The 27336-nt window shown below is 41.7% G+C and overlaps 1 pseudogene; it reads right to left on the bottom strand.

Moving 5' to 3' along the window:
- Nucleotides 1-3271: 3271 nt before the first annotated feature.
- LOC104360920 lies at nucleotides 3272-26824 on the bottom strand (annotated as a pseudogene).
- Between the last annotated feature and the right edge of the window lie 512 nt (nucleotides 26825-27336).

Below are 27336 nucleotides of genomic sequence, written 5' to 3'. Positions count from 1 at the left end.
GGAATCATCTGTAAGGAAGTTGGGGTTGGATTCTTGCTGAGCTTCTCATATCAAAAATTCAGATTCTGAGTCTGTCATTAACACAGCCTCCTTGCGCAAAGGAGAGAAAACCTGAGACAAGTATCTAAGAGCAGAACTGCCACATTTTGTAGCCTATTCTCTTAGTAAATTGAAAACAGCCAATTGAAGAGTCATTACAGCATCAAAAAATTAGTGGAAATCATTCTTTACAGTTAAACTTCCTTCATGGACCATTCAAAGCAACTCAAAAGGAAATGAAGACCAAAGCTCAGACTCCAGTACATTGGATCAAAAATAACATTTACAGTATATTGTCACTTGAGTTTGACATCTCATATTTAGTTTCACCTCCCAGGCTAATAGGAATTATCTAAGGTAATGGATCTAAGAAGAAATGATGAATGAATTGTTACTTTACTGTGCTGTACTTCTTTGACTGTTTCATTTGACAAATGAAAGTCCTCCACCCTGGCCTCCCATCCTCTGAGCAGTATTTTACTTTTTTTCTTAGGAATTAACAAAAACCCCTAATTATATGAATAGAATACTCTAGTATTTCCATAGAAGGCAACTTCAGATCCACACAGGAAATACTGCTCTATCCAACTGCTATTTAGTATCAAACTTCCCACTTCTAACTCTTTGAGAAGGCAGAAAAGGCCAGCCAAAAGTTATTTGAACCAAGATCATTATCTTAAAACTGGCATGGTCTGGCTGGTGGAATGAAAACAGCTCTTTAGTGGCACTGATGGATGGTGCCTTAACGCCAGTAAATGGATGCAGAAACATCCATACTCATACTCCTCCATAGCAACAGTGCTGCCAGACTTGACAGTACTGTTCTGCTCCAGAGACCTGCCACAGGCATGTTCTAAAGCAATCTATAGATTTCCAGAGGGGAAATGCTGAAAAGAAAAGCAGCACATCTACTACCAGATCCTGCTCACAGTCCCACAAGATCCAGTTCTCAGATGCAGTTTAACTTACAACTGTAAGTAAAGTAGCAACCTTAATTTTGCTTCCTAACATAGAAATACACCTGATAAATCTTATTTACTCAAAGAGACATGGGGACAAATCATCTCAATGGAAGTTCAAATCATAGCTATATAAATGTCAGCTTGTAATCAACATATCTCCTTTAACCACATATAAACACAGTGCAATTTAAGTATCCGCTTGCTTTGGTCAAAGTCATGGACTATTGTAAATCACATTGATTATTATCATCCCATATCTAGTCATAGTGCAAACCAATCTCAGTAGGTCTAGAATACAGCTGATTAATATACTATGCACATGCTTGAAAACACCTATTATAAAGATAGACATACCATTTTTGCCCGATTGGAGAAGTGTTCCTGTCAAATTCGTTATGGCTGCCTACTCCATTGTCTCAGATATTTAAAGCATGCTTTTCCCCACTTATCCTGCTTTAACTGAATATCGTGTGTGAATTGCTTTATGACAAAGGATGATTTTCTCAGTAGCAATCAGATGTGTACTAGCCTTTAATCTGAAGATCCTCAATGCATTAAAACAAAGGTCTTTACCCTTAATTTGGTCTGCTGAACTTTTCTTACACTATCTACATGCATTAAACCGGTTTTAAAGCTGAGCTCCAACACAGATTACACAAAGCTTTCTTCAGGATCATGAGGAAAGACTGAGGGCTGTTCAGTATATGCTATTCACATTTCCCAGATATATTAGCTGATATCAGAAAAGGCTGTTACTATCTCTCTAAAACAACCTTTCTTAAGTTATGTTAATTCAATTGGTCTTAGTACTGAAGCTATGTTTCTCTAAGCACAGCAACAGACTTGGAGGAGTGAGATTGTACTGTTCTCAAGCCACATCATGCCTGGTCAGCGTGTAGTAGGTAATGGAGGTGCAGCATGGTACTGGAAGCCTGCAGCTCACTGGATACTACAACAGCCAGGAACAGCAGCTATCTGGATACAGGAGTGCAGGAAAGAGCAATCTCCTGGGACCTGTGGAAGTTGGTGGATCTTGCTGCTCTGAAAAGAGACATAAGAATTATCTAAAGACAATTTGGATGAAGGAACCTGCCTGCAATGACTCTATGGGCAGGTGGCCAGTTGTTGACAAGATTTTATTTGTTTTTATGTCTTCTCTAGTCTGTTTTTCTGTTTAATAATCTAAGTGTAACCAAGGTGGTATGATGCTAAGCCTGACTTTTTAATGTAGAAGCCTATCAGGGTTTTGTGGCGGCTCATTATGAAAAGGCTTTAGGTAGTTGCTGGCCCAGGCTACAGCTGAGAGGAATTCATCTTACTTGTGCCTTCATGTGGCACGTAGAACAGGTCATTAGTATCCCTCAGTGTGCATCCATGGCCTGTTCACATCATAACACTAAAATCAGGTTTGGTGATTTCATTTCAGAAAGGATGTGACAGACTAGGAGGAGCACTGAGAATGGCTGAAAGGATCAACTGATGTGTCACAGTATAATATGCTAAGTACCAGCACAGGAAACTTCTTTCATCTGCATTGTTTAGCTTGATATAAATATAATGAAATATAAATAGTCTACGAAAGACCCCCTTCCTCCCAATGAAGAAATTTAAACCTCCAGCCTTCAAACGGTTCTCCCCCTGAAGTGCTAAAACTACTAAAAGTGAAAGTTTTGAGTATAACATTACTTGATATGGCCCTGAAAGAAACAGAGAAATTGAAGATAACATAAACACCATACTGCAGAAAACCTACGTAGGCTAAGGCACTTTCACAGTCACTCAGTGTCAAATAATAATTTCCCTATTTGATGCTTCATTAACACTACTTTCCATTATCAGTCATGTATTATATCATATGTAGTATGTATATATATAAACATGTCTGTGTATGTTTATAATGTGTATATATGTTTAGATATATGTATATAATGGAATATATACAAACACTTGTATATGTATTTATATCTTTAATAAGTTTCCATTGTTATAAATAAGGATACATCATAATGCAGGTATAAAATAGACAACAGAGAAAGTTAAGGATTTAGAAAAGATTAATGAGATTGCAGAAGAAAATAGAAGTAATTTGAAACACTTACTGGGCCAAGATCTCTACAATCTTTATTTTCTACAAATTTCTAAAGGAACAAACCACTTTCAGAAATAAAGGGAGGGAACTTCGCATTCTGTGCATTCCCTAGTCACTTTACAACTTTCTAGATCCTCATTCTTTTCCTTCATTTTTTCCTATAATTCTCACAGCTCTTCACTCAGAGCTTGTTGACTTGTGACTCTGCAATGTCAGCCCACTCCTCGGCTTCCTCCAGGTCATGATGGATCTTGCGGAACTTGATGAGATTGACATTGGACTGTTCTTCCTGTGGGGGGAGAGGGAGCTGTGAAAACAGAAAGGCTGACACTTCCATTTTCCTCTACCTGTAGCCTGGGAAGTCCTGCAGGAAGGGGAAGGTCCATAGCCTCAGTTGCAACTTTCCAGCTCTTATCTAAACACATAATATAGATCTTCTCCATCTTTCTGGTTTCTTATCTAGAAAATTCACTAAAAAATTTATGAAACTCCATTTTGCCTACAGAATAATACTAAAACTGTATTATTTAACCAAATGCATATAGCCGTAAGGAGACTGAGAACATGCTATGTTGTATCTTAGAACTCATCAGATCAGGAATCCAGTACATCCATGTATGTCTGTTTTTCAGAACTGAACTAAAAAGAAACCATTGCTGGTCATCTAAATATCTTCAAATATGACTGTTGAATTTGGAATCCTGCTATGATGGCACAGACTTGATGACCTGTAGAAGTAACATCCTGTTTAATGCTCTAGGCCTGTTGAATTCTGGCAAGACATTCACAGAAAATAAAAACCTGTGAATGTATACAGACAGAAAGTGTCTGTCTCAGAGAAAAGAGACAAGAGTAAACACAATTCACTTCCTAATCTAAGCAGTTATTAAACCCCTTTTTCTCCTCTTTCTGCCTGCCTGTGGTCCAGACCATCTACCTCTTGTTGATTGGCATGTATTTCTAGAACAGGTACATGTTACCTCTGAATTAAATACTCAGACAATAATGAATAACTTTTATTCAATCTAAGGACTTGACTTTGAACTTTTAGGTTGACAAGAGCTTTAAGTCACCATCCAATTCAATCCCCTACTCACACAGGGCTAGCACCAATGTTAGATCTGGTTGCTCAGAGAATTTTTGAGTTTTGACCATCGACAAAAATGAAGATTTCACAGCCCCTCTGGGCTCCTGTTTCAGCCTTTAGGCACTTTCATGGTAAAAATATTTATTCTAATGTCAGTCAGAATTTTGCTGATGAAATTTGTACTCTTTGGGCACTCATGCTTTGAATGTGTGCCTCCAGGATAAGTTTCTCTCCTTTTCAACACCACCACATTTGACCATTAAAGACACCAGAAAGAACTTTCCTTGATAAATCCATGCTGACAGTTTCCAATTGCATTCTTGTCCTTCATGTGCCTTGAAATTACTTCCAGGAGGATCTGGAACATGATCTTCCCACTGCCTGAAGTAAGGCTGACTTGTTGTGGCTTTCTAAATCTTCCATCTTGACCTTCTTTAAGGTGAGTGCTTTTCTAGTCATCAGAGACTTTCACCACCTGCCATAACCTTTCGAAGTTGATAGAGAAATTGCACTGTCATTGGCCAGCTTCCCTAACACAGTCAGATACATCCACAAGGTCTATTGGACTCATGTATGTCCAGGTTGCTTATGTGGTTCCCAGCTCGATCTTCCTCTACTGTTTGGTTTTCCTGGCTCCAACTTTATATGTTCATACAACGTCTCTATACTCCTCACAGGACATTTATGTCTTCTTCCACTTTCTATACAATTCCTTCTGTATTTGAGTTTAATTGTCTATTTGAGCTGAATTGTCTATTCAGAATATATAGCCTCCTGCAAAAACTGCTTGACTTCCTGTGCATTCCTGTGTTCTGTAGAGATGGGCCTTAAAAACATACCACTCCAGTCATTAAGAGCTAGCACACTGTGTCTGTGATCTCAGGGAAGTCTTAGCTGTGCAGTGTCTGTACACAGACTTCTAATTCCTCCTGCATGTTCCCCATGCTATATGAGTTTGTCTACAGACACGAGATGTTTTTCCCATTACACTGCTTTTTCAGGGGAGGTGTGAGAACCTTCCTTGTTATGCTGTCCCCCAGATAGTTCCTCCCTGCAACCATCTGTATTTTTATTTAGGGAATTTTGTTACCATCCCCCCAGTAAACCTAGTTTAAAAACCCTCCTCACTGAATCAGCAAGCATGCTGGTAAATATGTTCTTACCTTATTTGTTCAGATAAATCCACCACTCCCCAGAAGTTCTTCTTCCCCACAAAATAAGATGTAGTCATAAAAGCCAAAGCCCTGACTGTGACCAGTCACATAACCAGCTGTTGACCTGAAGAATGCATCTTTTCATACCAAAACAGTCCCCATGATCAGCGGAATCAGGGAGAACAATGCTTGAGCTCCCATGCCCTTCATTGTAGTCCCCAAAGCTCCCTAATCTCTGGGTAGTACCATTGAGTATCAGAAACTATTAGCTCACAGTTAAAGGGATCTCAGTAGTTTACCCAGTCCTGCTTCCTTCTCAGAACAGGACCCACATGCTTAGAAGAAACAATGGTTAACAATCTGATGGTTAGTCAAGATTTTTAGTCCCTCCACAACATCCTGGATTAGAGCCTTCGGCAAGTACCAAGCTTCCTGAGAAAACAGATCTGGCTGACAGATGAGTTCCTCCACCCTATTTAGAAACGTGTGTCTGACCACTTCTACCACCACTTCAAGTAAGTATGGGTCAGGCTCACCTGGCCCAGGTGCATCATCTGAAGAAGCATATCTCACTCATCACCAGACCCTGTATCTATCTATAAGTGTACATCTGTAGGTGATGAATGTACCTTCTCCTGACAACAGATGTCAAAAGCTTCAAGCTTCTTGGAAGTCTCCATCAAGTGTAGCCTCATGCAATCTATCTTATGTAATGCAGGATTCGAGCTCTTGCACCTCCAGGGTCTCTCTGAGGACCTGTTAATCTCCTGTTGGGCATTCCAGAAACAATGCAAACTGCTCAGTTCCTCAAGTGGCTCCTTCATTTGGAAATTCATAAACTGGACCAAGCCTTGGGAAGAAAAGCTGTTCACTCCAGCAAGACAAATCCATTTTTCCTCAAATAATATGTTTTGACTGAGAAGTCTGAAGTGTGGGGATGATTGTTCCACCTGGTGACAGAAACTGATCTATAGCATGTTGCCACCATTTCTGAACTGCTTCTAGGAGTCACCAACAATCCTGAGCAGCACATCTGTGTCTGTCATCTGCATTAAATGCAGCATGAAATGCTAACTCACTGTTTGCACAACCTTGTCAATCACATTCCCTAGAAATGGCATAAAAAGAAGCAGAACACCCTTCTAAGAATTCAGTCTACTTTTTCTTAGAGGTACCTCTCCATATTGTGTATAAGTTCCAAAAATATATAATGTTTATGAAAACCATATTTCTATTAAGAGGGGCAGAAATACCAAATAAAATCATGGTCCTTTTAAAAAGAATAACCCACAAACAAACAAAAAAAAACCTTAAAAAATATTATATTAGTCAGGTAGCTTATAAGAAATTGCTTAAATGTTGTGTTCTTGTGGAGAAGAATTGAGGATTATTTCAGGTTGAAAATTAGTTAATTTATAATCTCATATAGTCTTCATATTTTCAGATATAGATGTTTACTTCTTATTTTGTGAATTCCTAATCAGTGCTGAAGATACATTATCAAATCTGAAACATAATATGATAATAAGAAAAAATCCACTCATTAATGCTCAAAATCACTCCTTCAAACTCCAGGTTTCCCCCTTTGAAACTGTCTTTGCCACTACTCAAAGCAATACTTACAGCCTCCTCAGCTTGTCTCTTGTAGGATTTCACCTTCATTTGCAGCTTGTCCACCAGGTCCTGGAGCCGAAGAATATTCTTCCAGTCTTCCTCAGACTAGAGTGGTCGGTAAGCAGGAAAGAGAAGCAATGATCGGTTCTGCATCATGTGCGGTTAACAATTCCCCTTGGGGGCATTGTGTACAAAGCTTGACTTGCTGGTAGAAAACTCTGCCAGCCCAAGGAGGCTTCCTGCCTCACCTGGTAGGTCAGCTCCTTCACCCTCCTCTCGTACTTGCGCATACCCTTCACGGCTTCAGCGTTGCGCTTCTGCTCGGCATCGACCTCCCCTTCCAGCTCCCGCACCTGCAATGAGAAGCCCGTCTTTGGAGCTTCCCTGCTGCTTACGTACGTGACATGTTCACTCATGCACGAATACCAGCCCTACGCACTCTGGCCTCCAGCTTCTGGATTTGTTTCTTGCCTCCCTTCAGCGCCAACTGCTCGGCCTCATCCAGACGGTGCTGCAGGTCCTTCACCGTCTGGTCCAGGTTCTTCTTCATCCTCTCCAGGTGGGCGCTGGTGTCCTGCTCCTTCTTCAGCTCTTCTGCCATCATGGCTGCCTGAGGAGAGAAAAAGGTCAAAGCCATTTTGGGGCTGGAGGCAGTCTGGGGGAGAACAGGTCCACCATCAGCACCAAAAGGAGCCGCCAACTCACATCTGTGATGGCCTTCTTGGCCTTCTCTTCAGCATTGCAGGCTTCCTGGATCGTCTCCTCCATTTCACCCTGAATTTGCATGATGTCTGTTTCCAGCTTCTTCTTGGTGTTGATTAAGCTGGTGTTCTGTGCAACAGGAAAGACATGATTTGTACAGTTAGACCTAATGCCTCCACATCAAGGCTTGAAAGTGTCAGCATTGTTTACGAAAGTCTTTAATGCCACAGTCCTCTTTAAATCCAGAGCAGCAAACCAGACATGGGTGTCTGGCTGTATTGGCCATGTTACGGCATAGCTCTTCAAGTCTTTATAGACTAGTCATTTACAAGATGCATAGCAATCACACTCTGTGTTATCTCTTGTGGATGGGTTTAATTTCCAGCAGAGTGGGTGTTCCAGACCTGGGTATGGAGGAGCTGCACACGTTCAGTGGCATCCAGAAGCTCCTGCTCAGCCACTTTCCTCGAACGCTCCGTCTGCTCCAGGGCTGCCCGCAGCTCCTCAACTTCGGCCTGCAGCAGGTTTGCTCTGCGCTCCACCATGGCCACCTGCTCCTTCAGGTCCTCCTGTGTCCTGAGAACATCGTCCAAGTGTATCTGCGTATCCTGTAAAACAGGCAACAGAAATTACAGGACAACAGCGTGCACTTGGGGGCCAAAAGCATCAGGGATGTCCTTTCTCTCTCTGTAGCGTTGCTGAACAAACCTTCAGCACGGCCTGTGTGTTTCTCAGGTTCTTTTGTGCCTCCGCAGCCACGCGGCTGGCATGGATCAGCTGGATCTCCATTTCATTCAGGTCTCCCTCCATCTTCTTCTTCTTCAGCCGCAGGGCTTCATTCCTGCTCCTGAACTCAGTGTCCAGGCTGCTCTGCATGGACTCCACGACTCGGAGGTGGTTTCTCTTCAGCTGGTCAATCACCTCATCTTTCTCTGCAATCTTCCTGTCGATCTCAGACTTCACCTGGTTGAGCTCAAGTTGGAGGCGCAGGATCTTCCCCTCTTCATGTTCTAGGGAGGCCTGGACAAGTGAATACAAACATATGTAACGTCCCTAAAACTACTGCTTCCTTTCTAGGTGATTATGTAATATTTCATGAAATCTCATCAGGCTGCACTCCACAGCCAGAGCAGTGAGGGACCAAGGAGTTTTTAACCTTATTTCCCCATTGCTCCTATTTTTAGCACAGACATCAGTGACTGTGGGCATGTACCTCAGCTTCCTCTAGAGCAGCCTGAATTTCAGATTTCTCCTGCTCAATCTGCTTCTTGATTTTCTCCAGCTCATGAATCGCCTTTCCTCCCTCTGCAATCTGCTCCGTGAGGTCAGAAATCTCCTCTGTGGGAACAAAGTCCAATGTCACGATCAGGCATGGAGCCGAATGGGAAGGGCCCTGACACACACCAAGGTGGCCAGTATCTTTGCCAACCTGCAGGCACAGACCCATGTCGAGCGGTGGGTAGCGGTGGGGAGTGAGAAAGCCCTGCCAGGAGCAGAGGGCCAGGGACTTACGCTGCAAGTTCTTGTTCTCACGCTTCAGCGTTTCCAGGTGGTCCAAGGACTCCTCATAGGCATTCTTCATCTTAAACAGCTCCGTGCTGAGAGAGCGAGACTCCTTCTGGGAGGCTTCCAGCTCAGCCTGCGTTTCCTCGTACTTCTGCTTCCACTCTGCCAGGATCTGAAGAGAAACGGGTTGTGAGTATGAAGGTGGCAATCAGGAGGGGAAGCTCTGCCCAGGAGCCCCAGGGCTGGTGCCCAAAAGACCTTGTCAAAGTTCTTCTGCTTCTTGTCCAGAGCTGCGCACGCAGCATTTGATCGCTCCACATCAATCATCAGGTCCTCCACTTCATTCTGCAGCCTCTGCTTTGTCTTTTCCAGGGAAGCACATTTGGCGTTCACAGCTTCAACGTGCTCCTCTGCATCCTGCAGGCGCTGTGCCAGCTTCTTCCTGGCAGGAGACAAGCACAGCTCCAGGTTAGAGTTTAGAGGGGAGCCAATTTTCACGAGAGGGCTGTTGACCACTTCTGGGGCTGTGAGCCCAATGCTTTTCACAGTGTTTTTTCTGTTCCGAGACTGCATGCAGCGTAAAGGCTCTGTCACTTCTTTGTCCTAGCACCTACTGAGTATTTGGCCTGTCTTGGCACTTCTAGCCCTAAAAGCTGTGTTTGTCCCTCCAATCTACATTTCTTCCACAGCATACTTTTCCTCTCTCTCTCTCATCCCTCTACCATAAAGCCACTGTATCCCTGTCTTCATCCCACCCCTGTCCTAACACACTCTAAGAGGCTCCAGTTTCCCTTGACAGTCTCTGTCTTCTCCAGCCATTCGACAACCTGCTTCCCACATACTTGGCCTCCTCCAGCTCCTCCGTGCGCTGAATAGCGTCTGTCTCGTATTTGGTTCTCCACTGGGCCACTTCGCTGTTGGCCTTGGACAGGGCACGCTGCAGCTCCCCCTTGGCCTCCTGCTCCTCCTCATATTGCTCGCGGAGCAGGTCACAGTCGTGGCGAGCAGACTGCAAGGCGTGGGCCAGGGCGTTCTTGGCCTGTTGGAGCATTGGGATTGGTAACCTGAATACCTGTCTTGAGGTGCCTCCTGACAGTGAAGTTGACAACAAAATTAGAACGAAACTCTAATTAGGCAAATGCAAAGCTGGGACGTGATGAAGCCGCCCCATCAATGTGTTCAAGAGGATCAGGATGTGTTAGTGACAGGTGCGCTGGGGACCATAACCTGCTGTTTCTGTGAGTGTTTTGACATACGTGTCTGAAACCTGTCTTAGAGAGTATAGTCAGAATCTCATGAAAGCCTTGTGGATTACTTCCTCCAGCATACAAGTTATCCTACTGCAAATTGTGGTATCCTCACGGCATGCAGGTCCTCCTATTGCAAGTCAGCAATGCGGATGTCTTACCTGATTCTGTCTGCAGACGAGCTCTCTGAGTATTGAGATCATTGATCATGCGCTGATTCTGCTCCTCCTTAGTTTTAATCTCACTCAGCTGATCTTCCAGAGTGCGGCACATCTTCTCCAGATTTGCCTACATAGCCAATACAAGGAAGGAAAGGAAATGAACACCTGGACTCTGCCTTATCCTCACAGCAGGGACTTTTTATGAGAATGTGGCTGCTAGATGTAGCCTATGTGCCGTATTTCGGTCCTGTGAGCGTGTTCTACTGCAATTCCGTACCTTGGCTTTGGAGACGGACTCCATGTTACTGGCCAAGTCATCAATCTCCATCTTCAGCTCACTCTTCTCCTTCTCCAGCTTCTGCTTCACTCGTTGCAGGTTGTCGATCTGCTCCCCGAGCTCAGCTGTGCTGTCCGCATGCTTCTTCCGTAGGGTGGCAGCCGTGGCTTCGTGCTGCAGCGTGGCCTCTTCAAGGTCACGGCGCATCTTCTGAAATTCTGCCTCACGCTTCTTGTTCATCTCGATCTGAGCTGCTGTCGCCCCTCCTGCCTCTTCCAGGCGCTCGCTGATCTCCTCCAGCTCCCTCGAGAGGTCAGCCCGATGCTTCTCTGCTTTTGCCCGAGAGGTTCGCTCTGCCTCAATTTCCTCCTCCAGTTCCTCAATACGAGCCTGGGGGACATTAGGGACCCTTCACACCCACGGCCTCCTCCTACCCCACCTGAGACTGGGGGAGAGAGGGGAAGGGACAGAGACTTGCCTGCAGCTCCTTGATCTTCTTCTGTAATTGCATGCCCAGGGCTTGCTCATCCTCGATTTTGCTCTGGATCTGGCTGATTTCAAAGTCTTTCCTTGGGGCAAAGCAAACCTTGTCAGAGCTCAAAGACAAAAGCACACCAGCCCAGCATTCGGGTGGCCCACAGACACACTTACTTCTTCAGTTTCTCGTCCAGCTGCTGCTTATCATTCTCCAAATCCATTATGCTGTCATGGGCCAGCTTCAGGTCTCCTTCGAGCTTCCTCTTAGCTCTCTCAAGGTCCATGCGCAGTTTCTTCTCTTGCTCCAGGGACCCTTCCAGCTAAAACAAACAGGACCGCCAGTGCTCTGCCAGTCCGGTTTAACTCCATACCTGTTCTGGTCTTGCTGTATGCCTGTGTGCTTACATCGTCCACTTGCTGCTCCAGCTTGGTCTTAGCTTTGGTCAGCGTATTGACTTTGTCCTCTTCTGCCTGCAGGTCATCCAGTGTCTGCTGATGGGCCTCTTGGAGGGCTTTCTTCTCTTTTGTCAGCTTGGCAATGGTCTCGTCCAGGGCTGCCATCTCCTCTGTCAGGTTTTTTACCTTAAAAAAGAAAACAGTCTTGTTACAGGAATATGAAATGGATCTGTTTTCCTTGAATGTGAGTCAGAAATCTGTTGTGTACCTTATTTTCAGTGGCATGTTTTTCCTTCTCAACCTTGTCCAGTGTTAACTCAAGGTCATCAATATCCTTCTTCAGCTCTGAACATTCATCCTCCAGTTTCCTCTTCTTGGCTGTCAGTTCAGTATTCATCTCCTCCTCATCTTCTGCTCTTTCTGTTTTCTCCTTAACTTTTCCTTCCAGATAGATTTTTGTTTTTATCAGCTGGTCACATCTTTCCTCAGCATCACCCAAACTATCAGCTTCCTATAATGAAAGAATTTTTACTGTTTTTATTATTACTAGTTACATCTTGTTTTTTTTTCACTCATTCAGTTTTGTTGCAATATAGAGTCACATATATTTTCTAGGGGTTTTTTCTGACTTTTGATTCAGTGATCATTGCTAAGTAGCCTATTAATAATTCTGGTGATGTTTGGAACCCACAGTCCTGACTTGTGAAGGAAATGCTCGTTCAGAAAAATTGAATCTACTCAACTACAAGTGTATTCTCAGGATAAAGATGTCTCCCATGTATTTCATTGTACATTGAAGCCTCTGCGATGGTGGGAATCCTTTCACACCTCTGTTTACTCTCGCTCCTATTAGAGTACTTCAGACAACTTTTTAGTTAGTGGGACCATATGGTTACATGTACTTTATATATATACATTTTAGACTGTGTATGTATATACATATAGTTTTGTAAACATTATAGATATAATTCTATATACTTGATGCATATATATAATAAACATATATATTCACACATGTGTTTACATATGTTTTCTATATGATATCTATGTCATATATATATTTCTATTTTTTATATATTTTGTATACACACATATACGTTTCTTGAAGATATTTTCTTCTTTACATTGAGTCTGTGGTGGTGTAACTTTGAAGTCTCTCTAATCCAAATCACTTTCCAAGGCCACAAATAGTACAGTCTTATGAATGGATTTTTATTTATAAAGTTGAGTTTCATCATGGTTGCTCTGCAGATTAAACTGTCCTATTTGATTCTATTGTTGGAAGGCATGTTTAATCTTCATTTTATTTTATAGCAACTTGATACTAACTACATACTATTTAATGAATTGCAGTGATGGTACTCACAGCCTGCACTTGGAGCTGCAGATCATTTTTCTCCTGCACCAGTTTCACCATTTTCTCCTCCAGCTCCTTTCTCTTTGCCTCTGACTTTGCAAGCTCCTCCTTGGTTTTCTCAAACTCTTCCTTCATGTTGGCCATCTCCTTCTCAGATTCTGCACTCTTCAGCAAGGGCTTGATCTTGAAGAACAGCTTCATCCAGGGCCAGTGCTTCACATTCATGAATGCACGAATGTTGTACTGGATGCAGAAGATGGACTCCCTGAAGCATTATTAAAGTGTACATTGAATTTTTCCGTATGATATGTGCAAACACTTCCCCCCAAGTACAGTGCCTTTAACTGAAGATGAGGAATGCCTACCTCCTCTGCACCATTCTCTGGTACTCCACTCTCATCAGGAAGCCCCTGCACCTGGCCTGCGTGCGGGTGATGAGCTGTGCCAGCTTCTCATCCCTCATCTCCTCCAGGAGTCCCAGCAGCCCAGCTTTGAAGAACACCTTGAAAAAGGGGATGACATAAAACATCACGCTTAAGTTATCAAAACACAAACAGATTACATTTCCATAGGAATTACTGTTACCAAAGTCACTGAGACTTTATAGAAGGGGAATGTGATATTTTTATTTTATTTAGTTCTCTAAATTATCTGCAATCAATCACAGCTTCACATCCATATACTCACAAACACCAATGTGTATGTGTCCAGACAGTCTGAATGGTATGACTTATCTGATACACAGAAGACAGGGAATTTCAGCTATCAATTCCTCACTACATCCACTAGCTTTATCTTGATAGGCAGTCACAAACTGTAACTGGAGAGACTTTTTTATTCCTTTTAGGAATCAATGAGTTTGCAGAATGTTCTTTCACCTCAGAATATTGCTTCTTATTTCACAAAATTCTTTTGTTTCCTCATTTTCTGTATCTTTTGGATACAGTCTTTTTGTTGCCATCCTCCTAGTTAACAGAGCACAGACTGTCTGCTGATGGGACTACCCTGTGGTCTTAGTGCAAGCTACATCTTCCTACTACTAGTTGCAAATGATACTACTTTTACTGCTAGCAAACATGTCCCTGACTATTTATGCATGCTGTTGCTTTAGTCCTTGCACTGGTTTTGTTTCTAATGCTTTTATGCATGTACATTTATATTCATACTTCGTTCATACCTATCTTAATATTTCTGTAACAAATCTCTATATTTCAACAAAGTTTTACTTGTACCTTGGTATGACCAAATTTATATTGGGTGTGATCAATGGCAGTGGAACCAAGGAGCTTCTCAGAAGCTTTCTTGCTATCCATGAACTGTCCCTCTGGGACAGCACTTGCATTCAACACTATGTATCTGTAGGAAAAAACAGAATGTAAGACTATTCTTATTACCTAAGCCAATGTTGTTTTTTAAGACAAGCTTGCTGGTTCAGCAATATGGCAGTACAATGTCTTAGCTGAACCTTGACTGATTTTTTGAGACATTCCTTTATTAGATAGAGATACATTTTCTGAGCAATGTGAGAAACTTTTGCTAGAACTTACCCATTATGATTCTATGTGGAGTAAATGATTCTACAGTGTCATTGACAGTAAAATAATCATTTAAGAAAATGAGAACGCTGTGTTAAGTATAATGAACGCTTTATTTAAATAACTGACATATAAATGTTACAGAAATACTGCATTATTTTGGAATTAGGGGTATCTGGAACTGGAAGGAAACCTGTCACAATGTCAAATCTGTCTCTAAGTAACCATGGTGCTCTCAGAGCCCTGATGGCACCAATAGGTCTTAATGGCCCTGATGAGACTCACCTAGGTCTCCACCATGGGCCCATGGGTTCCATTTCAGCTTAGGCCTGGGATCTCATTTCTTGCATCAGTTACATCATAGCTGTTCTCCAGTCCAGCCTGTGGCATTGCTTTCTCAATGGACCTTGAACCTATACTGTAAGCAGTTGCCTCTTCCATGGAACTCATGTACAGATATTTTAGCTTGGTTTCCAGTGTTGTTTTCAGCCCAACCTCCTGCTGACAGTCCCTGACAGGACTACCTGGATGTTCCTTGGATTTGATTCAATGCTTGACTTGTCTGGGATTGTCAATGGACCACTTGCCAGCTCTGGCCACTCTGTTCAGACTCTCTTGGACTGCACCCTGTTGGGTGGTGTTGGTGAGGGTCTGCCCTGGCGTCACATTCAGCTCACAGTTCTCCTTCTCTTAGGGAACAGTTAGCCATTTTTGCTCCCTGATAATTGCTTATACAAATTCCATCTGTTTTTACAACAGACAATGTCAGGACCTTTCTAGGGAGGATGCCAGTATGTCCTGTTTGCTTTCAATGAGTCATGTAATGCTATCAAAAGAACAGGTGAGACATATAGTGTTGAGTAAAGACAACAAAGAGTACTTATCTCACCTCTACAGAAGATACATCAATGCTGTAATGTGGACCTAAATTGTCCTGCCAGGTTATGGTTGTATACATACAGACTTAGCTATAATAAGACAGTATGTTGGAGAAATTTGACCTCTGCTTAAAGTCAGCATAGAGAGCTCTGCTGGGGAATCCTTTCCTGCAAATTCTGATGCCTTCCAACACGCCATTGCACCAAAGCTAGTGCAGCACCAGTTCATGTTCCATGACACCTAACAATTCAACATACAAGTGAATATTGTGGATTGCAACATAGAGATCTTCAGTATCACAGGAAAATCTCTATATACTTGAGGCTTTTACCAGGTGTTTATATTTCATTGGGGATGATGCATGTCACAAAATGTGTGAGTGCTGTGCAGATTGGTCATCAGCTTGTTTCAGTTCTCCTGAAGAATTACAAAAAAAAGCTTATATTAGTAAATGTTTGTTCTGCACATTCATCTTTACAGTAAAACTACTATAATACCATCAAACTTGTTGGAGCCCTATGAACATAGTATTCTTTTCAGTTATATGAATACTGTGATAAAATAAAATGTAAAAAATTTTTCCATTTAGTTCTAGAAAACTCATAGACAGTACTAATTAAATAATTTTATCTGAACTATCACTATATTTGATATCTTTCAGAAATTCTATTCCAAATAATGAGTTAATTTGAGTGAATATTGGTATTAATTTTACAAGCCTATTGCTTATATTTTCTGTGGAACCAAGTGTGAAAGATGCTTTTTTGTGATGTGATTCAGAGGTAGGCACAAAGATAAGAGTAGTGAAGAACGAGGCAACAGAGTCCAGCTGTGGTCCATAACCTTGTAAACAGAACAGCTATCAGTAGCATTCCCCCTGCCTCAAATCACATCTGAGAGAGCAGATTCCCAATTTTTTTAACCCATACCAAAAGAGACATTTTTGAAATATAAGTCATGTTTTTGCAAAGCCATCTTTGGCAATGATAGTAGACACCAAAACAGAATAAAACCAATGTGGCAGAGGCTACCAAGTTTGTCTTGAAAACTCAGTTCTTCTAGTGTGTGTTTTAAAACATGATTTTACCAGGAAAAACAGGAGAAGTAAGAATCGGAGGACAACTAAGGAGACATTTACAAATGTCCTTCACCCATGAGAGGTTTACACCTCTGCCAGTGACTGTTCCTGGAGCCAAGGTACACATGCTCATCTTCTACTCCAGAGGAGGATGGACAAAGAGAGCAAAAGCGAAATAAAAGCAACTCAGGAAGAATGAGAAGAGGAATGGAGTCCTAAAGTGAAGTATGAGTCCTGAATACCCTCAAGGAAGAATAGCAGTTTCACCTGGGAGAAGCATATAGAAAAGCCAGGAGGAAGGCCTAGGCTTGTGAAAGAGCTGTTAGGCCTCTGACTTGTTAACAGTTTAGAGCTCAAGATATGGGGATATTTCACACATAACAGACTAACTCCTAGAATATACAGCTGACATGGGAAGGGTGAAGAAGTCATTAAATCAGAAAGACAAAACAATATCATTACAGGACTCTATTACACCTTGAAATCTGAAGTAGAGGGAAAGAAGGCTTCTAGACTATATAAGACAATTCTTTAATGATAGCTGACAACTTCACTGTAAGATAGAGGATAAAGGAATAAGCTCTGTATCCACTGTAACAGAGGTTAAATGATGTGATGGATTTCCTTGCTATAAGAAAATAGGTTAGGAACTCTAAATAAACTATGACTACAGCTTATTAAACTAGAACCAAGAACTATTCAGATTTCAAGGGAGTTTATTTTCCATTTCCAGATCAGCAGAGATAACAAATTCTGTACTTACTCGGAAAAGAGCTGAGACAGTCTGGAAAGAAGAACCCTTCTTCTCACCTTTCTTGCCACCACTGCTTCCTATAAAATTGAAAAAATACATATTTTTAAATTTTAATTTGTGATTCTCCCTGTACATTGTGCATGAATGAAACTAAAGATTTCATAGCACTGACCTGCTTCTCCACCATAAGAGGCAAAGAGTAAGGCCAATGTTTTCAGTGTTGATTTCCGGTACAACCCAATGACAGTTTCATTCAGGGGGTCTTTGTTCTTCTCAAGCCAGCCAGAGATGTTGTAGTCCACTGTGCCAGCGTAGTGCACCAGTGAGAAGTGGGCCTCAGCCTTGCCTTTGGCAGGCTTGGGCTTCTGGAAGTTGCCAGACTTGCCCAGATGCTGATCATAGAGCTTGTTCTTGAAAGAGGTGTCAGTTGCCTTGGGGAACATGCACTCCTCTTCCAGGATGGAGAAGATGCCCATGGGCTGGAAGGCAGCACAAGAAACACAGATGTCAAATTGGCTTCTGACACAAAGGTGGTTGGATCTGTCTCAATAGAATATGATAACACAAATAAAAACTATGCTATCAGTAAGATGATGCTGTTGTCTCTTTTCAAATCCAAATATCAGGGTTAAACATACCTACCCACTTTACCTTCACAGGCTCAGTGACTGATGGAAATTTACATTATTTGTGCCAGAACATGTGAAAAGTAAAGTTAAAAATGTCATATTCACAAAACCTCTTGATCTAAGCAGCTCACAGTGTATGGATATGTGTTAATAAAAGTACTCTTTTCTCAAGTTCCTTGTAGTTACTAAATGCCATGTCTTGTAATGAACTTGACTGATCTCTTATTGATCTAACTGATGCATGTGAAAGGATGACTATCATCTGGAAAGTGTGAAGTTCCATCTTTAATATTGCAAATATTAAAAAGAAAAAAAATAAAAATCTCTAGTAATAGCTGTACTGCTAGGCAGAAATGCATTGAACAGAACTAAAGAGAAACTTGCAGGCTCTATAGTGGAAATTAACTCTAGTTGTTATGAAAGAATGATGTTATTGGGAGCTTTGTAGTGTTTTGGGTCTTGAAAAGAGATCAGTACAAAGCTACTGCCATGAAGCTGTTAAAATTTCACAGATAAAATAAGCTTCGTATTCATGTATTTCGGATAACTAAAACTAAATGTTTGGATGAGAATATGGAAGAGTCTTCTGAAAACTGATGTTAAGTAACTATAGAATTCCTAGATGCATAATGTACCTGAACTGGAAGGGTACCTTCTCAATGAGCTCAATGCAGGCAGCCAGGTCCATTCCAAAGTCAATGAATTCCCATTCAATTCCTTCCTTCTTGTACGCCTCCTGCTCCAGCACAAACATGTGGTGGTTGAAGAACTGTTGCCGTTTCTCACTGGTGAAGTTGATACACAGCTGCTCCAGGCTGTTGAACTGCAAAACACAAAGACAGATGCATCTATTTTTGAACCATGTTCCTACTTCTATGAAACAGTGAGATTTACTCCATTATTTTCCATCTCAGGCTAGATCTATGGTTAGATCAGCTTATAATTCAACTGTAGCACTCATCTACGGCATCTTTCCTGAAATAAGCATGTACCAGACACAGCTAAACAGCCTGATCTGTGATTTACTTAACAACTATATCTAGTGCAAAGAGACAATGGCAGGACAAGTGTCCTTTTCCTAACACTCACTAGGGTTATTTGACATAGTAGGTGCCTGTGGTCAGAGGAACTCTGTAATTGCATCTGAAGACTAGCACTGCAGCTCTCTTCTTTCATGTCAGCACTCTGCTCTTGTCATGCAACAATAGTATCAGATGTTGAAAGAGGAGAAACTTGAGAAATTTAAATTCACAAGCTTCCACAAAGAAAACTGCACTACATTAAGAAAGTGCCACATTCTAAATAACACCTTTCACTTCATATTGAAGAAAGACAGACATAAAATGCAGTGATCTCAAAGGATTTTCTGGTATACTTTGCAACAAATATTACTAATTTGTACAGAATTATAAAGCACAATAAGGGAAAATTTTTAGAAGCTTAGTGCCCAGGCATGTTACAACACTTCTATCTTATTCAGTTTTGAACTTTCAATTATTTAATTCAAAATATTCTCTTCCTTCAGATCACATCCTTGGTTTTCACTGCATCATGAAACATATAATTTTTGGTGCCGTTCTACCTCAAAACTTAGGATGAAAAAAAACTGTGTTCCTTTGCCACCATTTTCAGCCTAAAATGATCCATCTGACAGTCCTTTAACACCCACTTTCTATGCCTTATAAGAATTTTTATATTTCTCAAGAGTGTTATTACTGAGTTGTTATTCATGTAAATCAATAGCTATTGTACAGCCAGGTGCTTCTGAGCTCCTATAAGTGCATAATCATTTTTCCACTATTATGTAAAATAGAACAATATATTTCTCTGAGTTTCCTTAATTGATGGATGGCTCTTCTAAGAAGCATTTAACAAACTATTTTCCTTGCATCAAAGATCTCGAAGCCAGAAAAGTCCAGGACACCAATGAATTACTGTCTGGGCTGCTTTGTATCCACCTGTTGATTAATACGAACAACCATCCACAGGAACATCCTCTCATAGACAGTCTTTGCCAAAGCACCCACTGAATTGTGCACCTATACCAGGAGGAAAGAAAGAAAGTTACCATGCAAATCTGATGAGAGTGCTTATGATGTTAGTTGAAGACAAATATTCCCAGTCACCAGCTGGTTACCTGCTACACGGTTTGACCCTTGGTCACATATTCATTCCCAACCTTGACTCAGGGGTAACAGAGGGCCTTGAGCAGATCTGCTGAGTTCAGACCCATCAGGTAGGCAGTCTTGTCAGCAACTGATAAAAGAAAGAGAGAGAATAATCAATTACTGGATGATGCACAGTTTTTGATAAAATTATTTCAAAATAAAATATTCTCTGAAGTCTAGTTTATGAATGTCATAGAACCATAGAATATCCTGATTTGAAAAGAACCCACAAAGACCATCGAGTCCAACTCCTGTCTCCCCACAGGGCAACCTAGAAGTTAAACCATGTATCTAAAAGTTAAACCATATATCTAAGAGCATTGTCCAAATGTTTCTTTAACACTGACAGGCTTAGGGCCATTATCACTTCCCTGGGGAGCTTGTTTGGTGCTTGACCACCATCTTCTCAGTGAAGAACTTTTTCCTAACATTCAATATGAACTTCCCCTGACACATCTTTAAGCCATTCCCTCACATCCTATCACCATACACCAGAAAGAAGAGGTCAGCGCCACACTCTCCACTCCCCCTTATCAGGAAGTTGTAGACAACAATGAGGTCACCCCTCTGTCTTCTCTTCTCTAAACTAAACAAATTTAGCATCCCCAGACGTTCCTCATAAGTCATTCCCTCTAGTCCTTTCACCATCATTTATGACCCCTATTGGGCACATTTGAATATTTTTATAATCCTTTTATGTTGCAGAGCCCACAACTGCACACAGTACTCAAGGTGAGGCTGTACCAGTGTTAAGTGTAGTGGTACGATAAATTCTTTTGACCAGTTAGCTATACTGTGCTTGATGTACCCCAGAATATGGTTGGTTCTTTTGGCCACCAGGGTGTCTTGCTGACTCATCAACCAAGAACTCCAGATGCCTTTCTACAGGGCTGCACTCTGGCCTCTTGCCCCCCAATCTAAAGCTACATCCAGGATTATACTGTCCCGGTTGCCAAATCCAGCATTTGTCCTTGTTAAATTGAATGTAGTTGGTGATTGCCCAGCACTCTAATCTATCAAGATCTCTCTGTAAGACATCTCTACCATCAAGGCAATCAACGATTCCTCCTAATTTAGTATCAGTGGCAAACTTAACTTAGTGTGCACTTAACTCCTGTTTCCAGGTCATTGTTAAAAAATACTGAAGAGAATTGGAACTAAGATTGAGTCCTGAGAAACAACATTAGTGATTGGCCACCAACCAGACATTACCACATTTACTACAACTCTTTGAGTCTGACCGTTCAGCCAATTGTTCGCCCATTGTACTGTGTCTAGCTGTATGCTGGATATTTTATCCAGAAGGATACATGAGAGACAGTATCAAAAGTTTTGCTAAAATCCCTAAAAAACACATCCATTGCCTTGCCTTCATCCACTAGGTGGGTAGCCTTGTCCTAAAAGGATATTAAGATAGTAAAGCATGACCTTCCCTTCGTGAACCCATGTTGGCTTTGACTGATGACTGCCTTGTCATTCAAGTGTTTTTTAATAACCCTCAAAATAATCTCCATATTTTTACCAGGCACCGAAGTGACATTGACAGGACTATCATTACCAGGGTCTTCTTTTTTTGTCCTCTTTGAAAATTAGAATAACATTTGTTAGCTTCCAGTCAACCCAAGAACATTGATAAAAAACTGAGTGAGGTCTCACTATGACATCGGCCAACTCTTTCACTACCCTGGGGTGAATCCCATTTGGGCCTACAGACTTATGTGCATTCAGTCACAGCAGCAAATCCCATGCAAGTCCAAAGTCAGCTAGGAGCTTGTCACTCTGCTAGTCACAATCGTCCAACCTTGGGCTCCTGGGGTTCCAGGGCCCATCATTGGTGTTAAAAACAGAGGCAAAGAAGCCATTAAATGTCCCTGCTTTAACTTTACCTCTTTTTGTGATCTGACCAACCTCATCAAGTAGTGGACCACAGTTTTATTTAGTCCTTCTTTTGCTGTTAACATACTTTAAAAATACTTTCTTTTATCCAGCGCGATACTGGCCAGCTTCAACACACTTTAAAAGGACTTTCTTTCATCCAGCATGATACTGGTCAGCCTCAACTCTAACTGAACCTTGGCTGTATGAATTTTCTCCCTATGGCAGTAAACAGTATCACTGCAGTTCTCCTATGTAGCCTGACCTTACTTCCAAAGTCCATACACTTTCTTTTTCCTCCTAAATTCCAGAGGGAGATCCCTGTTCAGACAAACTACCTTCTGCTCTGCTTGCTTGACTTCCGACACATTGGAATTGCCTGCTCCTGTGCTCTTAAAAGATGGTTCTCAAACAGTGACCAGTATTTATGGACCTCAATACCCTTGAAAACAGATTCCTAGATGACCTTACTAACTAGGTCCTTGAGCATCCTAGAGTCCACTCTCCCAAAATCCAGGGTTGTAGCTCTGCTGACAGTTTTTCTCACTGAAGTCTTTTAATACAACAGTTTAATGATCACTGTGGCCAAGACATCCACCAATCATCACATTGCCTACAAGAAGATCTCTATTTACAAACAAGAGATCTAGGAGGGCACCTTTTCTAGTTGGCTCCCTTAGTACCCACATCAAGAAATTATCTTCAACGTGTTTCAACAATTTCCTGGACCTGTTCATGTCTACTCTATGATAGGCCCGGTTAACATCTGGGAAGTTGTCAGCCATAAGGACAAGGGCAACTGATCTAGAGATTTCCCTTAATTCCATATAGAATAGTACATCAGTGTTGCCATCTGAGCTGAGTGATCTATAGTAGACTCCCACAACATCTGCTTTATTAGCTTTTCCCCTAATCCTTACAGAGGCTTTCAAACACGTTGTCTGCAACTGCAAGCGCTGTACAGTCCAACTCCTCCTTTACACACAGTGTTATCCCTTCACCTTACTTGTCCTGCCTCTCACTCCTGGAGACCCTATAACCATCCATCACAGGACTCCAGTCACAGGACTCTTCTCACCAAGTCTAACTTATGCCAATGACGCTGTAGCTCTGGGACTGAGACAAAGCTTCTAGTTCCTCTTGTTTATTCCTCATGCTGCATGCATGAATGTACAAACATTTCAAATGTGTTCCAGAGTACTCAGTACATTGTGGAGAAGAGTGTAAGCTCTCACTAGCACACCATCCCTCAGACATTGTCATGCCATCACACAGCTTACCTCAAGTAAGCCTGATTTTACTGCTTTCCCCCCTTTCAAATCTCATTTAAAGCTCTTTCAATCAGTCCCACTAACTTATGAGCAAAAATATTTTTCTCCCACTGAGAAAGGTGAATCCCACCAGGCCCCAGAAGACTATGATGTGAGACAATGGAGGAGACTTCAGAGCCAAGAAAACTAAAAATTTAGAATTCAGGATTAAAGACAATGAGAAGAAGACATCTAAACAATCTTTTTTGTCCTTGGATTGATGAAGTCATCTTCTCAAAAAAAAACCCAACTCTTTTCTTAGAAGGAAAAAAGCTTGTCATTTTAAAACCCCACCTTTTCTACAGACTCTTTTGGTATTCCAATACAGAATTTTGCTGGTGCTACAGAAAGATCAGTAGAAATCATCCTAATACCTTCTGTGCCATCTGGTTCTGCCTGCTCCTCACGCTGCTTCTGCTTGAACTTCAAGTTCCCATAGTGCATGACAGCACCCGTCAGCTTGTAAATGGCTGTTTTCTCATCAGCAGTGAAGCCCAGGATGTCAATGGCACTCTGGCAACAGAGTCAGTCAGATAAACCCTTGGGGCCATTAAATGGAACTTCCACCATACTAATATGCTCCATGTTACTTACATCTGTAGCCATGAGCTCCTCCTGGTCATTAATGCTGGCAACAGTGATCTCACCTTGACTCACAAATTGGTAGTCATATGGATTTGTGGTAATGAGGAGCATGTCTGTAAAGAATAGGATGTATCTGAGCATAAGAATGAAGATAAATGTTAAACACATTCAGAATCCATCAGACAATTTATAATACATCCTACCAATTAGCTCTGGCTTTTTGTTGGACATGATCTGGTAGAATATGTGGTAGCTTCTTTCTGCCTTGAGCTGGAAAGTGACTCTGGACTTCTCCAGCAGATCTGGCAAGGATGGTAGCACAGAGTTAGGCCTGAGAAAGTACACTGAGGTGGAAAGGGAGGAAGGAATGTGATCAGGTCAGGAGGTCTCTTACATGTTTCAATGTCGGCAGAAGCCAGTTTGCCTGTGGCTCCAAAGTAGATTCAAATGAATTTGCCCTTGAGAGGGGAAAGAAAGAAGACTTTCTGAAATTTCACTAAGGCTGTCAGTACGTAACTTTACATTCTCCATAGAGGACATCATTTAATCTTAGAAGTTGTTTTGATATTTTTCTTATTGTTCTTAAAAAATTCAAAATAGAACAAAAAAAAAAAATCAGGAAACTCTATAGACTGGCAATACTAAGGTAAAGATTTAAGCCAAGTTATTATTATTTAGTGGATAACACAGGAACAAGAAAACCACTAAGCAAGACTCTTATTAGGTATTTTATGTCACAATTCAAACGGATGAATATAGACAAAGTCAAGATATGCTCGCTTCATTTTTTAATCAGATAGGATGCTGTGAAGGTGGATTTTGGTGGTATAAATGTTAAATGAGACTTTTTGATCTTGTGGAAAAACAGAAGGCAGCTGTTATTTTCTGACTGGTGGGGATAGAGGCAACACACCCAGAAAATAGAACTTTAAGCTGAGACTGTAGATTGGTATTGTGATTTCTCAAGGAAATTCACAGCCTAAATAATAAAATTTAGGAATTGCTTTTTGCATTAAAATGGCCAAAGGGTCATGTCACAGAGTAGATTAGTTTCTGATAGGAAAGATATCTTTGTCCCTAACCCTTCACAACTCTCAGATTAATAGACTTGCCCAGTTCTGTGTCTGAAAAAACAGAGATTAATGTTTTTGCTCATCTGATGCAGGCAATTTCCATGCTGTCTGGCTGTCTTTTCATCTTTCCCTCCTTTCTGCATTATATCAATTTATAAAGATTTGAATCTACGGCCTATATGACAGATAATAGTAATATGTATATATTTATATATATAATTATTAAATAATAGAGATATTGATATATATTTAAATGATACCCTTTTGTAAATATTTCCTTTGCGTACTACAATTTTAAAGTTATATTTTTAATTACATAGTCTAGTTCAATGAATACAACCATGTGACCATAACACTGCAGAAGTGGCAACTTCTGTTCTGACATCCTTGTTCACCTGTAAATGTCAACTTCTCTGATCAAAAACTCACAAAGCGTGAGGAGTTGTCATTCCTCACAGTCTTGGCATTTCCAAAGGCCTCCAGCAGCGGGTTGGCGCTGATGATTTGATCCTCAAGCGTTCCCTGCAGGATGATAATTATTGCTGCTTAACCTTTCAAAAAATCATGTCAGGAACAGAGAAAAGCATTGCTTCCAGCTGCTATTTATTAATCTACCTGCATTTTGCCTGACTGCTGCTCCTCCTTCTTCTTCTCCCCACTCGCTGCAATTGTTGCAAAGTACTGGATGACACGCTTTGTGTTCACAGTCTTCCCCGCACCGGATTCTCCGCTGTGAAACCAGAGAGAGAAGCAGAGAGCATGTGGTCAGGCAGGAGGTCCCCGGACACCGGGCAGCCCCGCAGGGACCTGAGCAGGGGGTGTACATACGTGATCAGGATCGACTGGTTCTCGAGATCTGTGAAGGAAGCAGAAATACAGTGCTTAAAACTCAATCAACAACACAGAAAGAATGAAACCTAGTCAGGTAAGTTTAATGTTTCCAACTGCATGCTGCCAGCTTGACTTAAACAAAGAAAGAAACAAACCTCCACAACACTTCACTAAGTGCAGAGGTGTCTTTTATTTAAAATGGTAGAAACAATGGTGTAGAGATAATAAACCACACAATAGTATGTATGCATCAGAACCATGCAAGCTTTGCAAGTCTCTTTGTATTACTGAGACAGGGTATCCATCCAGACAATTTCATCGTACAAGCTCTCTGAGACAGATGGGGTCACTCACCAGTCAGCATGAACTGATAGGCATTGTCAGAGATGGAGAAGATGTGTGGAGGGGCCTCCTGGCGCTTCTTGCCTCGGTAGGCCAACACCACCTCCGGGTTGTACACCGGCAGCCACTTGTAGGGGTTGACGGTGACGCAGAAGAGACCCGAATAGGTCTGTGAGGAAGGGAGAGAGCACGTTGGCTTCTGCTTACCCTGGCAGAGCATCTCCTCCTCGCTGCCCAGAGGAAGACTGCTGCTGGTACTTACGTAGATCATCCAGGCTGCATAACGCTCTTTGAGGTTGTACAGCACAGCGGGTTCGTGGAGGTGGGTCATCATGGCCATGTCCTCGATTTTATCATACTTGGGAGGGTTCATGGGGAAGATTTGATCATCCTTCACAGTCAGGGTCTGCCAGATGAAGAAAGAAATGTATGCATGTCATCTAAGAGCTGAGACAGGGAATTACATAGTTTTTATGCCTTGGTTTTTACTCACCTCTCCACCTTCAGTCTTGACAGTGACCTTCCCTGATTCTTTGCTCTGGATTGTCCCTTTCACAAAGGACTCCTTAGGATGGGCCACTAAGACTGATGTCTTGGCATCAAAAGGCTTGTTCTGGGCCTCGGTTCTTTCCTTTTCTGACTTTCGGAGGTAAGGAGCCGCCTCCCCAAAGGCGGCCATCTCAGCATCTGAAGACATGTCTGCACTTTATTTGGGCTATACCTGTAGAGGATTAAAAATCTCCCGTCAAAGGTTTGCTTTATGATCAGTCTAATGGCAACAGCAATTTAAGTTATGCCTGCCCTGTCATGACATGGCATGCTACTCCCTCAGCTGCGTTAGCACAAATATTTTTTTGATAAACTTTAACTGGATCTACCTTTAGAAAATAAAACAAGATTTTCTTCCCCTCAGCCAATTCTAGGATACAGTTCAGAAAAGGGCTTTACTAACAAGCAGGAACAGTAACTTCAGTTCTAATGGCATGCTTCAGAGTGAAGACAAACTTTTCAGAAGTACCTGTCAACATGAAAGAGACAGATGTTCCTCACTTACTAGTCTGGCTTTAAAGATATACAATTTTTGCACGGGTCCAAGAACATCTCTTTATGCATGCCTTCCTGGCAGATAATCTTGTATCTTTGTTGAAAGCCACCCTTCAAACATTATAAATAGTGGACTTTGGCTAGCTTCTCCCATACACTTTTACT

Source organism: Tyto alba, unplaced genomic scaffold, assembly GCF_018691265.1.
Source record: "Tyto alba isolate M040663 unplaced genomic scaffold, T.alba_DEE_v4.0 Super-Scaffold_39, whole genome shotgun sequence".
Lineage (NCBI taxonomy): Eukaryota > Metazoa > Chordata > Aves > Strigiformes > Tytonidae > Tyto > Tyto alba.
Note: the sequence above shows the minus strand (reverse complement) of the source record. Positions and strands in the feature narration are given on the sequence as shown.